This window comes from Arachis duranensis, chromosome 3 (genome assembly GCF_000817695.3).
Source record: "Arachis duranensis cultivar V14167 chromosome 3, aradu.V14167.gnm2.J7QH, whole genome shotgun sequence".
Classification (NCBI taxonomy): domain Eukaryota; kingdom Viridiplantae; phylum Streptophyta; class Magnoliopsida; order Fabales; family Fabaceae; genus Arachis; species Arachis duranensis.
The window spans coordinates 106,398,767-106,411,389 of NC_029774.3; positions in this window are offsets into that span (position 1 = coordinate 106,398,767).

Below are 12,623 nucleotides of genomic sequence, written 5' to 3' on the forward strand. Positions count from 1 at the left end.
TGAGACTTTAAAAAATATTGTTTATCCATTAGTGTTTCTTCTTTTGAAGTTAGCTTTAGTTTTGCCTGTAGCAACTGCATCAGTTGAAAGAACCTTTTCTGCTATGAACATCATAAAGAGTCGGCTTCGCAACCGTATGGGAGATGAATTTTTAAATGATTGTTTAGTGACATACATAGAAAGAGAGACATTTGATTGTATTGACAATGAAAAGATTATTCAATCTTTTCAAAATATGAAACCTAGAAGAATGGAATTCTAAATTATTTGTTATTATTTTGAATTATTATTTTATTTTAATTTATTGGTTAAATAATTTAAAAAATATTCATATTTTATAACATTAATTATAAAAATTATTATTATATTATATATATTTTGCCTCCACTATCAAAATTTTCTGGATCCGTCACTGAATGTGCACAATAGAGGTTTATGGAGTATTAAAGATATAACCATTAGTGTTACCCTTTCCTATTAGCTGAATTAGCTTTTGGGATGAGTGGTGAAACTTTTGGGATGAGTGGTATTATGACATGGTATTAGAGCGCTAAATCCAAAAGGTCAAGGGTTTGATCCTTGGCGAACCCCAAAATCAGGTTAATCTTTTGGGAAGATGTTTATTATCCCTAATACTCGGATGGTTATTCTAGATAGTACAGGGAGATATTCATTTTGTAACTCAATAGCCTATTGTACACATTGTATAAATAGTCCATTGTCTCTCTGGCAGAATTCATTAAATATTTATCATCTAATTAATATAGTAATTTTAAATACATATATATAAATTCATAAAAAACAACCATAAATTTCAGAGACTTTAAAAAATATAAATAAATTTTAAGAGATTTTGAAACAACTTTAAAAGGCATAAGAAAACAAATTACAGAGGCCAATTGAGTTAGGGTTTTTATACTAAAAAAATATTATTTTTTCATAAGTATATATATTTTTTTCTTTGCCTTTTAGATTAGATGCATTGTATGGTGATATGCCCATATGGGTTGTGTTCCTACTCTAGCCCAATATCAAAGCGAGGCCTAATATCCAATCTATTAAATTCAAGTGTCTAGATCCTTGACCAAAAAAAAAAAGTGTCTAGATCTATTATCTCAATTTATCTGACTTGGTAGACCCACTTGCATACAAAATCTTAATTACACAAATGTGTATTTTTACAAATTAGTTCACTATTTTAAATAAAAGATCTTAACAATTTTTAAATAGAAAGAAAAGTAGTTACCTATCATTATGATGGATCGGATAACTTACAAAAGATAGCAAAGCTATCACTTTTATTATATTAAATATTTTATTATACACAGGTAATTTTTTTAATCTTAATTTATAAAAAAATTGCTCAAAATTTTTAATAATTTAAATATTAGAATCCTTTGTAGATATTATTTTTATTCATTATCAAAGGCCTCGGATGACTTTATTTCGTTAAAAAAAATGTTAAAATCCTTATAAAAAAGAATTTAAACTTTACGTTCAAACCCAAATTATATCAATTTTAAATAACTCTCGAAACAGAGGTGATAAAAATTAAAAAATATTAGATTTGCTAACTAATAATCATGTCATGAGTTGATGGTTTTTGTAATTTAAGCTAATCTATAAATTTTTTATTTGGGTTGGACCAAAACCCATGGCTTTGTGGGTTAACTTAAATAAATGGACAATTGCACATTTTTTTCAGTTTAATTAAAAAAAAAGAAAGATAATAATATTCAACTAAGGCTTAAAATGCGATTTTTTAAATATTAGATTATTAGGGATGAATTTTTTAAAAATGATCCAAATTATGCATTATATAATGTTATCGATCTTTACAAAACGTCAATGATATTTTATCTTTTTTATAATTAAAAAATATTTCTATTATAAAATATTAATAACATTTTGTATTGCTATCATTGTAAAATAATAAAATAATCAAATATTTTTGTGTTCCATGCTAAAATTACCCATATATACAAAAAAAATTAATCTTAAAATGCTTATCTCCTCTTAAACATAAATTAGTTTTTATATTAAATATTTTTTGATGATATACAGATGAGTGAAAAAAGGGAGATTAGACACATTTGTAGGTGACGCTAACTTTTCGCACTACACGAAATTTTGATGTTGCTATCTCGGATATGGCGAAAAGAGCTGGAAACAATACATGTTCATACCGTGCATCGCCTGGCTTCTCGCACTTCACGATTAAAGTATTTTATAATTGTGTAAAATGAAGAGTACCTCACAATGAGAACGAGGCCTCCTTTTATAATTGAAGATTTTACTGTTTCTACAGTACAAGTAAATATAACCTAGACTATAGCCACAATACCGGTTTCAAATAGTTCCGGTAATTGTCTAGTGGTTATTACAAGATGGATTGGTTTTAATCATCAGCTAGACAAACTTTGAAACAGTCTTCCTCAACTTGACTGCCTTTACCTTCTTCATCACTTTCTTCTTTAGATGAGGACTCTTGATCTTCTTGAAGCAAGTGAAGGATCTGTTGAAGCTTCCCTTTGATTGATTGTGAGGCTGCAAGGGCTGCCTGAATTTGTGCCTTTTGATTGAGAAACGAGACTGTTTCTGGATCCGAGATCTTCTAACTATTGAGATTGGTTTTGAACCATTCTCTAACCTTTTCTGGATAGGCAATTGATGAATCAAATTGAGACCACCATTTGACATAAGCGTGCCTTTGTAACATTGAACATACTTTAGGATGGTCCGGTTTTGTATATTGATATTTCCACGGGAATATCCATGACAATGAGAAAATTAAAAAATTTTTTAACATTATAGGAACACATGTTTCCTGAATGTCAAATTTTTATTGAAATAGTTTATACCCTTCATCAGTAGGTGAGGGTAAGATTTCTGGGATTGGCCAAAGAAATCTCACCATTGGTAGAATCAATTTGGAAAAATATAGTTTAAATTTCTTTTAAAATAAATTAACCATGAATGTCTGTACTGAATATTTTCAAACCAAAATACTTTAGTCAGGCTTCCATGTAGTCCCAATAATTAAAATCTATTGGGTTATATTTTAAAAAAAAAATTTTATTTTTGTTTAGATTGTTCCCAAATTGTTTTGGGGTCAAGTCTTTGAGGATTTGGATTGTTGAATGGGTTATGAGTTCAGGATTGGTTTTGTCCTTAGAGTGTTTAATAGATACTGAATCAGTATATACTAAAATGAACTCATAAAATTGGCGAGTTTGTTGGATAAGATTGGTTTGAAATGGAATCCGGTAGAAAAGATTTTTTTGATAACTTTGTTTGGAGATTCATCCCAAAATACAGCTCCATTTGGATAATGTTTGAATTTTTGTTTGGGGGATATATTTGGCTTGGGCTTTTTGTGTTTTTGTCGTGATTGAGGATGTTTGTGGTGTTAGAGCTATGGCTTTTTCTTTTGGTTTTTGTGCGATTATTTTTTGTTTGACTACTTGGGATATGAGCTGGGTTAGGTCAATTTCTTCATATGACTCACTACATATATCAGCCCAAAATGTTTTGATGATTTTGGTAACACCTTGGTCTTGTAAGGCTAAAAAGAGTTTGGATTGGGAAGGCGTAATCTGCCTTAGTTTGTTTGGCTTGATTTGTAGCTGGTTCAATAGATTGTTGGGTTAATTTTTAGAGGTTTTTGGGTAGAAGACCCAAATTCATGATCAGATTGAGATTGTCTGGATGGCCCTGAAAGGGCTAGGCGAATGCCTTTGCCTCTACCTTTTGAAGAGGCGATAATTGCCTTTTTAGGCATCTTGCTCTTGCTTGATTCCTTGCAAATATTCACGTGTGAGAAAGTCATGAGAGAGTTTGAGTTGCCCTTGATGTGCTCAATTTCAAATAAAAAAGGCTTAAGATAGCTTGTCATCTGGAAAAAATTTGTTTTGATGCAAGATTTTTAACATCTTTTTGTAAGACTTCTTTGGCTGATTTGCAATCAACTCGGACAAAAAATTTTTGATTGAGTAAATCAGATTGAAATTTTGTGATGCACAAAACTATGGATAAAATTTCTTTTTTGATTGTGGAATAGATTTGTTGAGTACTATTCCAATGTTTTGATGCAAATGCAATGATACATTCTTTATCCTGCAATTTCTGTTTTAAAATAGCACCATATCCTAAATCAGATGCATCTGTTTCAACGATTTTGAATACATGAGGAATAGGTAGGTAAAGACAAGAAAGATTGCGAACTTTGGTTTTAAAAAATCTAATGATTTCGGAATGTTTGTCAGTCCAGGGTGGAGAATTTTTCTTAAGCCGATCATGGAGAGGATTAATAAGATTACTAAGATTTGGAATGAAATCCGAGACATAATTAAGACATCCTAAGAACCTCTGGAGTTGAGGTTTGTCAACGATATAATCTGAAAACTTTTCTGCAAACAAAATTGATCGTTCAATTGGGGTTATTGTTCCTTGGAAAATCATGACCAAGAAAACAGAATTTTTGTTTGGAAAAGGACGATTTTTGATTTGAAAATAGCAAGTCCATTTTTCTAGATGATGTACATAAAAGTTTTAACATGTTTGAAGTGTTCTTCTAAAGTTTGAGAAAAGATTAAGACATCATCTATGTAAACGCTTGCAAAGTTAGAATATGGGTTGAAAATGTCGTTCATGACTTTTTGAAATTCAGAAGGAGCATTTTTCAGACCAAAAGGCATTACATTCCATTCATATTGACCGAATGGAACTGTAAATACAGTTTTATATCTATCAGATTTTTTGATTTGGATTTGCCAAAAATCATATTACATATCAAATTTTGAAAAGATATTTGCTGAGTTTAGCCTATTAAGCAAATCCTTTTTGTTTGGTATAGGATAATGAATCCATTGTAAAGCTTGATTTAAAGGTTTGTAATTGATGACAAGTCTGTGAGTTCCTCGTTCTATCTCAGCTTGCTTGTTGACATAAAAAGCTGAGTAAGACCAAGGACTTTTACTTGGACGAATTCATCATTTGTCCAAAAGATTTTTGATATCCTTTTGACAATGATGCAAAAGCTGCTCATTCATTTGAATGAGACGAGCTTTTGTAGGGATTTGTGATTTTTTAAAATCTTTTTCATAAGAAAGATCAACAATGTGTTCTTTCCTTTTCCAGAAGACATGAGGAAAATCTGAACAGATAGACTTTTCAATTTGGTTTAAAAGATTTTTTATTTTATCTTGAACCCTTGGTTGGGAAAGTTGGGATTCAAGAGTTTTAAAAGAGATTTCTTCTTTCAAAAAACAAAGCTGTTTGGTTTTGGATTCAATTTGGTTTAAATCTTTCTGGGTTAGTGAGTCTATAAATTCAAAGAAAGTTTCCTGTCCACCCACGTAAGAGGTAATTCCAGGAAAATCTGCTAGGTATGAAAACAAAAGGATTATAAAAGGTGTCCCCAAAATTACATCATTTTTTTATATCTTTTGCTATGATGAAATTAGTTGGAATCCTAAGATTACCCTTTTCAACAAAAGCATTGGTTAATTTGAAATTGATTTTTAGTCTTTCACCCGTTATCGAGCTAAGACATTCAGTGGTTTTTTCAAAATACTTTAGGAGATCATACCTTCTTTAATACAATTTGAATATGCACTTGTGTCAAAGAGTGTGATGGTTTCGAGGACAAAATCTTTAACGACAATTTGGATATTAACACAACATTTCATAAAAGAGAATATATTTATTAATCTCAAGATTTCTTTTCCATTATTGTCGTTAGAAATTTCATCTTCCTTTTTTCAGAAAACTCAGGTTGTTTTTTAAGAGAGTCAAGTTCTCAATCATTAGACTCTTCACCTCGCATTAATTGCGAGAGAATGAGTTGATGATCGTCTTGATTTCTTTTGGTTTCTTGGATTTCCTTTTTAAGATGGTTAATCTTAGTCTGGAGATCCTGAATGGGAATAACTTATTTTTCTAATTTTTTGAAAATAGGTTTGACATCATATTTATTACTAAGGACAAGATTTTTGGGTTTCTTTTTTTTTGTAAAGATTTTTTTAATTTAGAAAGAAAGTCTTTCTTTTGTTCTGGATCACCAATAGCCTCTATTGCTTCAAATAAGAGATCTTGATCTTTAGATAAAACATTTATTTCCTTGACATCAGAATCTGAAGATGATCCAATATCATCAAGTTGGATATTATTAATATCATCAGAAGATTTCGGTCCAGAATCATCATCTGAACTTTCAATTAAAAGATTGTTAATCTGTTCCTCAATTTGAGGATCAAGGTTCAGATTATTAATCTTTCCTTTTAACCTACAGTATTTGCTAACATGTCCTGATTTTTTACATGTATAGCAAATAATGGGATTTTTCTGGGGATATTTTTTGGAAATTCTTTTGAAAACTTTTTTCATACTTCGGTTTTGAAAACTTTTTCTAGATCTTCTGAAGTTCTTTTCAGGATTAGGTTTAAAAATTTTTCAATTAGGTGGTATTCTAGATTTCCTTGGATGACAAGCAGGAAGACCAAATTATTCACAGAAAGTTCCCAAATCGATATGATTTTGTGTTTTCTCACGAGCAAGTTGTCGTTGGATTTTATCATCTTGACAGATCTTTAGAGCAACCTTTTAGATGAAAGAGATAATTTGACCATAACTTAACGCATCATAGGGAATTATCCCATCTGGGGTTAAGCTACGAATTTTGTCCTATTTACTTTATCTCCCAGGGATTTGGGAAGTCTGCCTAAAAATTTTTCTTTCCAGAAAGGTTGTTGACTGTCTTCTCTGGTATATGGTGCGGTATTTTACAACCCACAAACTAACCGGCAAGTGCACTGGGTCATACCAAGTAATACTTTACATGAGTAAGGATTGATCCCACGAGAATTGATGGATCAAGCAACAATAGCGTTTGATAGGATTAGTTAGACAAGCAGAAGAGAGTGTTTTGGTATTCAAAAAGCATTAAACAGTAAATTAAGAATTTCAGAAAGCAAGCAGCAATGAGTTAGGAATAAAATATGGAGAAGATAGTTAAGGGTTCAGAGTTATCTATTTTTCTGGATTAATTTTTCTTTCTAACTAATTTAATTATGTAAGATTTAATTCATGGCAAACTATATGTGACTAGACCCTAATTCTTTAGACCTTCCTAGTCTCCTCTAAAATTCATTAACTGCCAATTTCTTGGTCAACTAATTCCAATTAGAGGGTGATAATCAATTTCTAGTTTATATGCCAAAATAATCCTAATTATCCACAAATAAGGGGATTATATGTCACATATCCCGTTAAATACAAACAATTAAAAATTCAGTATAATATGTTTTCAAGCTATTGTTCAAGTAAAGAGCTTTTCCAAATTTTACAAGAACTCAATTAGAACATGGGTCATACTTCCGTTCCACCCATATTCATAAAATAAAGAGCGAAAACAATTATTGAAATATAAATCTAAACATGGATTAAATTAGAAAGATCAAACGAATAAATCCATACAAATAGACAGAGCTCCCAACCTTAACAATGGAGGATTAGTTGCTCATAGTTCAGAGAAAAATAAGAATTTTGGTAAAAATGTACTGTGTCTCAATGTACAGAGTTTTTATCTGATGGCATCTAAATTCCTATTTATAACTAATCCTGATAATTTTAAAATATAATTTATCTAAAATTAAAAATAATATCTTTTCGTAAAAATAAGATTTGAATTTGAATTTGAATTGATTAACAAGTCTTCAGCTGATGGGTGGGGACCACTTGTTTGTCCATTTTGCAACTTTCAATCTGTGTTTTCTGGGCTAAAAACTGGGTCAAAATGCGGCCCAAAATCCACGCCAGCAATTTCTGTAAATTCTGCAGATCGCGCAGGTCACGCGTACGCGTCAGTCACGCGTACGCGTCACTGGTCTTCTTCGCAAGTCACGCGGACGCATCGGTCACGCGAATACGTTGTTGAGAAAATCTTCAATTCACGCGCACGCATCAGTTATGCATACGCATCGCCATGGATACTTCCAGATCACGCGCACGCGTCAGGTACGCGTGCGCGTCGCTCCTTGTAGCCATCTCTTTTGATTCTTGTGCTGCAGAAACTCCGTCAAATTCCGCCGAATGCTACCTGAAATAAATAAAATTGCCCAAGACTCAAAATAGCATCCATAGTGGCTAAAATATAATTAATTCTTAATTAAACTCAACCATTTAAGTGCAAATTCACTAGGAAAAGATAGACAAGATGATCACGCATCACAACACCAAACTTAAACTGTTGCTTGTCCTCAAGCAACCAAAACTATCATAAGCTTAGGATGTGAATTTTCATGAGAATGAGAATTCGATTAAGCTCATGTCTCTTTTTATAGTGGGGTTTATAACTGTAATCCTGAATAGTTTTGGCATCTCACTCTCCTTTGAATCAGAAGGATATCATTGTCATTCAGAATTAGAATCCGGATAATATTATGAATTCTCTGATCTTTATATTTCAATTTAATCCTTGAACACAACAAAGTTTAGTTTAATTTGTTTTTCTTTGGTGCTTCGCACCTTGAGCCTAGCCGTGACTTTAAATGTTTTGTCTCAAGAGTTACTTGACACAGAAACACCACGAGCACTTAATTGGGGGGACTCTTTTTGAGTCCTGATTTTTCTTTCAGTTACTCCCAGATAGTGGTGGTGCTCAAAGCCTTTGGCATACTCTGTTAAACGCACTTGGTCTCGACTCTAAGTATTCTGTCTCAAGGATTACTTGACACAATCACACCACAAGCATATGACTAGGAAAACAACTCTTTGAGCTTTTAATCATGTCTGACCTCCCTAGTCATTGATGCTCAGAGCCTTGGACCTTGCTTTTATTATTATTTATTGATTTATTTTTTTCTTTTGCTGTTTCTTTTGCTTCAAGGATTAAATTTTTGTTTGTTTCAGAGAAGTCATAATAATTCTCTAAATTCTTGTTCCTTATACATTAACATCCCTTGATTCAAATTTAAATATGCACTGTTCATATCATGCATTAAAAATCACAGAAAATACCACCACCTTTAAGTAAATCAGACTATTCTTAAAATTAACTCAATTTCTCATGCAATACATCACTTCTTTTTCTTTTCTTTTTAGATTCAAGTTCAATGAGTGGTACATGAAACATCTTTTTAGAATTAAAGCAATTAAAAGAAAACTAAACTAGTCCTAGGATTCTAACTAATAAAGGATCATGCAGCAAACAAAGCAAAATAATAGAAAGCCGGAACATAACATAGAAAAAAGAGGGGAGGAATAAAAAATGAAAGGAACTCAACCACGTAAGTTATCCTAGCGGTTACTTTATTCTTCAGGTTGTGCTCCTCAATGAAGATGATTTACCTTCCTTTTGTGCCAAAAAAAAATCAATAAGCGCAGCGTCAACACCAAACTTAAAGGTTTGCTTGTCCTCAAGCAAAGAAGAACTAAAAATAGAAGAAACAAATATTAAGGGGAGAGAAAAATAAGAGGATAAAAGAATAAGAGAGAATTAGGATTGGGAGAGAGAGAGAAAGAAAACTGGGCGGCACAAGCGACGCGTACGCGTACGGCACGCGTTCGCGTAGGTCGCGCATTTTTCATAATGACGCGTTAGCGTCAGGCACGCGTTCGCATGCCCAGTCTTTGGTGCAATTCGTGCGAAACCAGTCGCATGCCCACATGACTTTCTGTTTGCATGGCTTGGGAACCAAATTTTCATATGACGCGGGCGCGTCATGCACGCGCTTGCGTGGGTGGCCATATGTGCAATTGACGCGGTCGCGTCGATCACGTGTCTGCGTGGCCAAATTTGTGCTTTCAGCACACTTCTTGCCCAAAGCTAGCACAACTCTCTGTCCAAACACTCTTTTACGTTGATTTTGCAGGTCACGCAGACGCGTCAATGACGCGCACGCGTGGATGGCGATAATTGCAAACGATGCGCATGCGTGGGGTACGCGTACGCGTGGGTTGTTTGTGCTAAAGGCTTGGTTCCGGTGCCATTCCCGCTCAACTTTCTGTCGAATTTTATTTTTTAGTCACTCATGATCGACGCGTTCGCGTCAGTGACGCTTGCGCGTCGTATGCACTTTTTTTTAGAAATATTTATAGAGCTTGAGGTGTTCGGTTCCTGGAATAACATAGCTGCATGATCAGAAAATTAGTAAGAACTCAATAAAATAAATGAGAAAACTACTACTACAAAAAAATAAAAAATAGCTAAGGATAGGAAATTATCGGGTTGCCTCCCGACAAGCGCTTCTTTATCGTCACTAGCTTGACGGTCAGCTCCTCTAAGGAGGAGGATCATAGGGGCTCAGCTCTTCACCCCTTACTTTGAACTTCTTTCCTGTGTCTCCATAACGTAGCTCAATATGCTCCAGAGAGAGGATTCTGATTACTGTATAAACCCATGCTGGATTGCTGGTCAACACCACCTTCATTCTTGGGGAGAAACCTTCAATGGGGATCTTTTTGTTTCTCCATCCTCTGGGTACTTTCTTCTTTTTGGGAACCTCCTCCTTGGTAGATGATGCATTCCCAACACCAAACTTAGGGTTGATGTCAGGAGGAATTTTATTGATTGTTACCAAGGGAGGTTTGAGCTGCAGATTCTGCTGTGTATCATCTGGGGTTTTTTGAAGGGTTGGATCAATAAGCTCAGTCTGCATGCACCTCTCTTCTTCACCTGTGAAATGTATATCTTTGAAGACATGAAAGACCATTTGCTCTATGCACTCTAAGCACTAATTCACCCACTTCTACATCAATCAGAGCTCTTCTAGTGGCTAGGAATGGTCTTCCTAGAATTATAGAGGCATTCTCATCCTCCCCTATGTCAAGAATCACAAAGTCTGCTGGGAGGAAGAACTTATCCACTTTGACCAAAATATTCTCCACTAATCCGTATGCAGGCTTCATAGATTTGCCTGCCATCTGTAATGCTATCTTTGTGGGTTGTGCCTCTTGGATTTGCAGCTTCTTCATCACAGATAAGGACATTAGATTTATGCTTGCCCCCAGATCACATACGGCTTTCTCAAAGGTTGTGCTCCCAATGGTGCATGAAATTTGAAAGCTCCCTGGATCTGGCATCTTCCTTGGCAAGTTATTCTGAATGACAGCACTACATTCCTTAGTCAGGACTACTGTCCCATCTCCCTTTAAACGCTTTTTCTTTGACAATAGCTCCTTCATAAATTTGACATAGATATGCATTTACTTCAAAACCTCAGCAAAAGAAATATTGATTTGTAACTTTCTGAAAACTTTCAAGAACTTTGAAAACTGCTTGTCCTTGGTCTCCTTTTGAAGTCTCTGAGGATATGGCATCTTAGGCTTGTACTCAGGAGCCTTTGACAGTGTAGGATAAGTGTCAAGAGAGTCTGGGAATGGGTTGTCTGCACGCTTTGGAGGGGCGTGCTCTACTTCTTCCTTCTTCTCCTCTGGAGCTTCTTTTTCAACTAACTCTTCATTGACCTTGGTCTCAGAACCAGCTACTTTGCCACTTCTCAATTGAATAACCTTGCAATCTTCTCCTGGGTTCACCACTGTATCACCTTAAAATGTACTTGCAGACCTTTCAAGTAATTGCTTGCTCAGTTGGCCCACTAGCACCTCTAAGTTTCTAATGGAGGCTCTGGTTTCCTGCATAACTTGTGCTTTCGTACTTGCCACTTGTTCACTTATCACGGTGATAGCCTTGCATTCCTCTCTTGGATTTGGAATTGTGTTATCAGGAAGGCTATTAGTGATCCTTTGATCAATTTCATTAACTCTGGTGGCTATTTGACCCATTTGAATCTCCAGGTTCATGATGGATGCTTTGGTTTCTTGTCTAAAACCTATCAATATTACTTCCAAATCATTGTTCTGTTGAAAACCGCCCTGAGAACTATTGTTGAAGTTTTGAGGTCTCTGAGGTTGATCCCTCCATCCAAAATTTGGGTGATTCCTCCATCCCTGATTGTATGTCTTAGAATATGGATCATTGTTGGGATTTCTAGGAGCACTCCCCATGTAATTCACCTGTTCAGAAGAGGGTTGAGCATAATCATAATTATTATTTTGCATAAAGTTACCTATCATGTCTTAGGAGATTTCTTGTGGTGAATTTTGTGTGTTGATAGCTGAGACTTGCATGCCACCCATCTGTTGAGTAAGTAGATTTATTTGCTGAGACATCAGCTTGTTCTGAGCAAGAAGAGCATTAACATCTTCTGCTTCCAACACGCCTCTCTTCTGAGGGGTCTCAGAGTTCACCGGAATCCTGTTAGATGAGTAAAAGATAGTCTCTTCCGGTGTCTTCTTCTTGTGCAATGAACCTCCTGCAGAATTGTCTAAGCACATCTTGGACATTTCACCCAAGCCTTCACAAAAGATATCTAGTTGAGTCCATTTGAAGAACATGTCTGGAGGGCATTGCCTAGTCAGTAGCTTGTATCTCTCCCAAGCTTCATACAGAGTTTCACCATCCTTCTGCCTGAAGGTCTAAACCTCCACCCTAACCTTAGTCAGCTTCTTTGGTGGGAAAAATTTAGGGAGAAACTCAGTAACCACCTTGTTCCAAGTATCCAAACTCTCCTTGGGTTGGAAATCTAGCCATAGCTTTGCTCCATCCCTCAGGGCAAACGGGA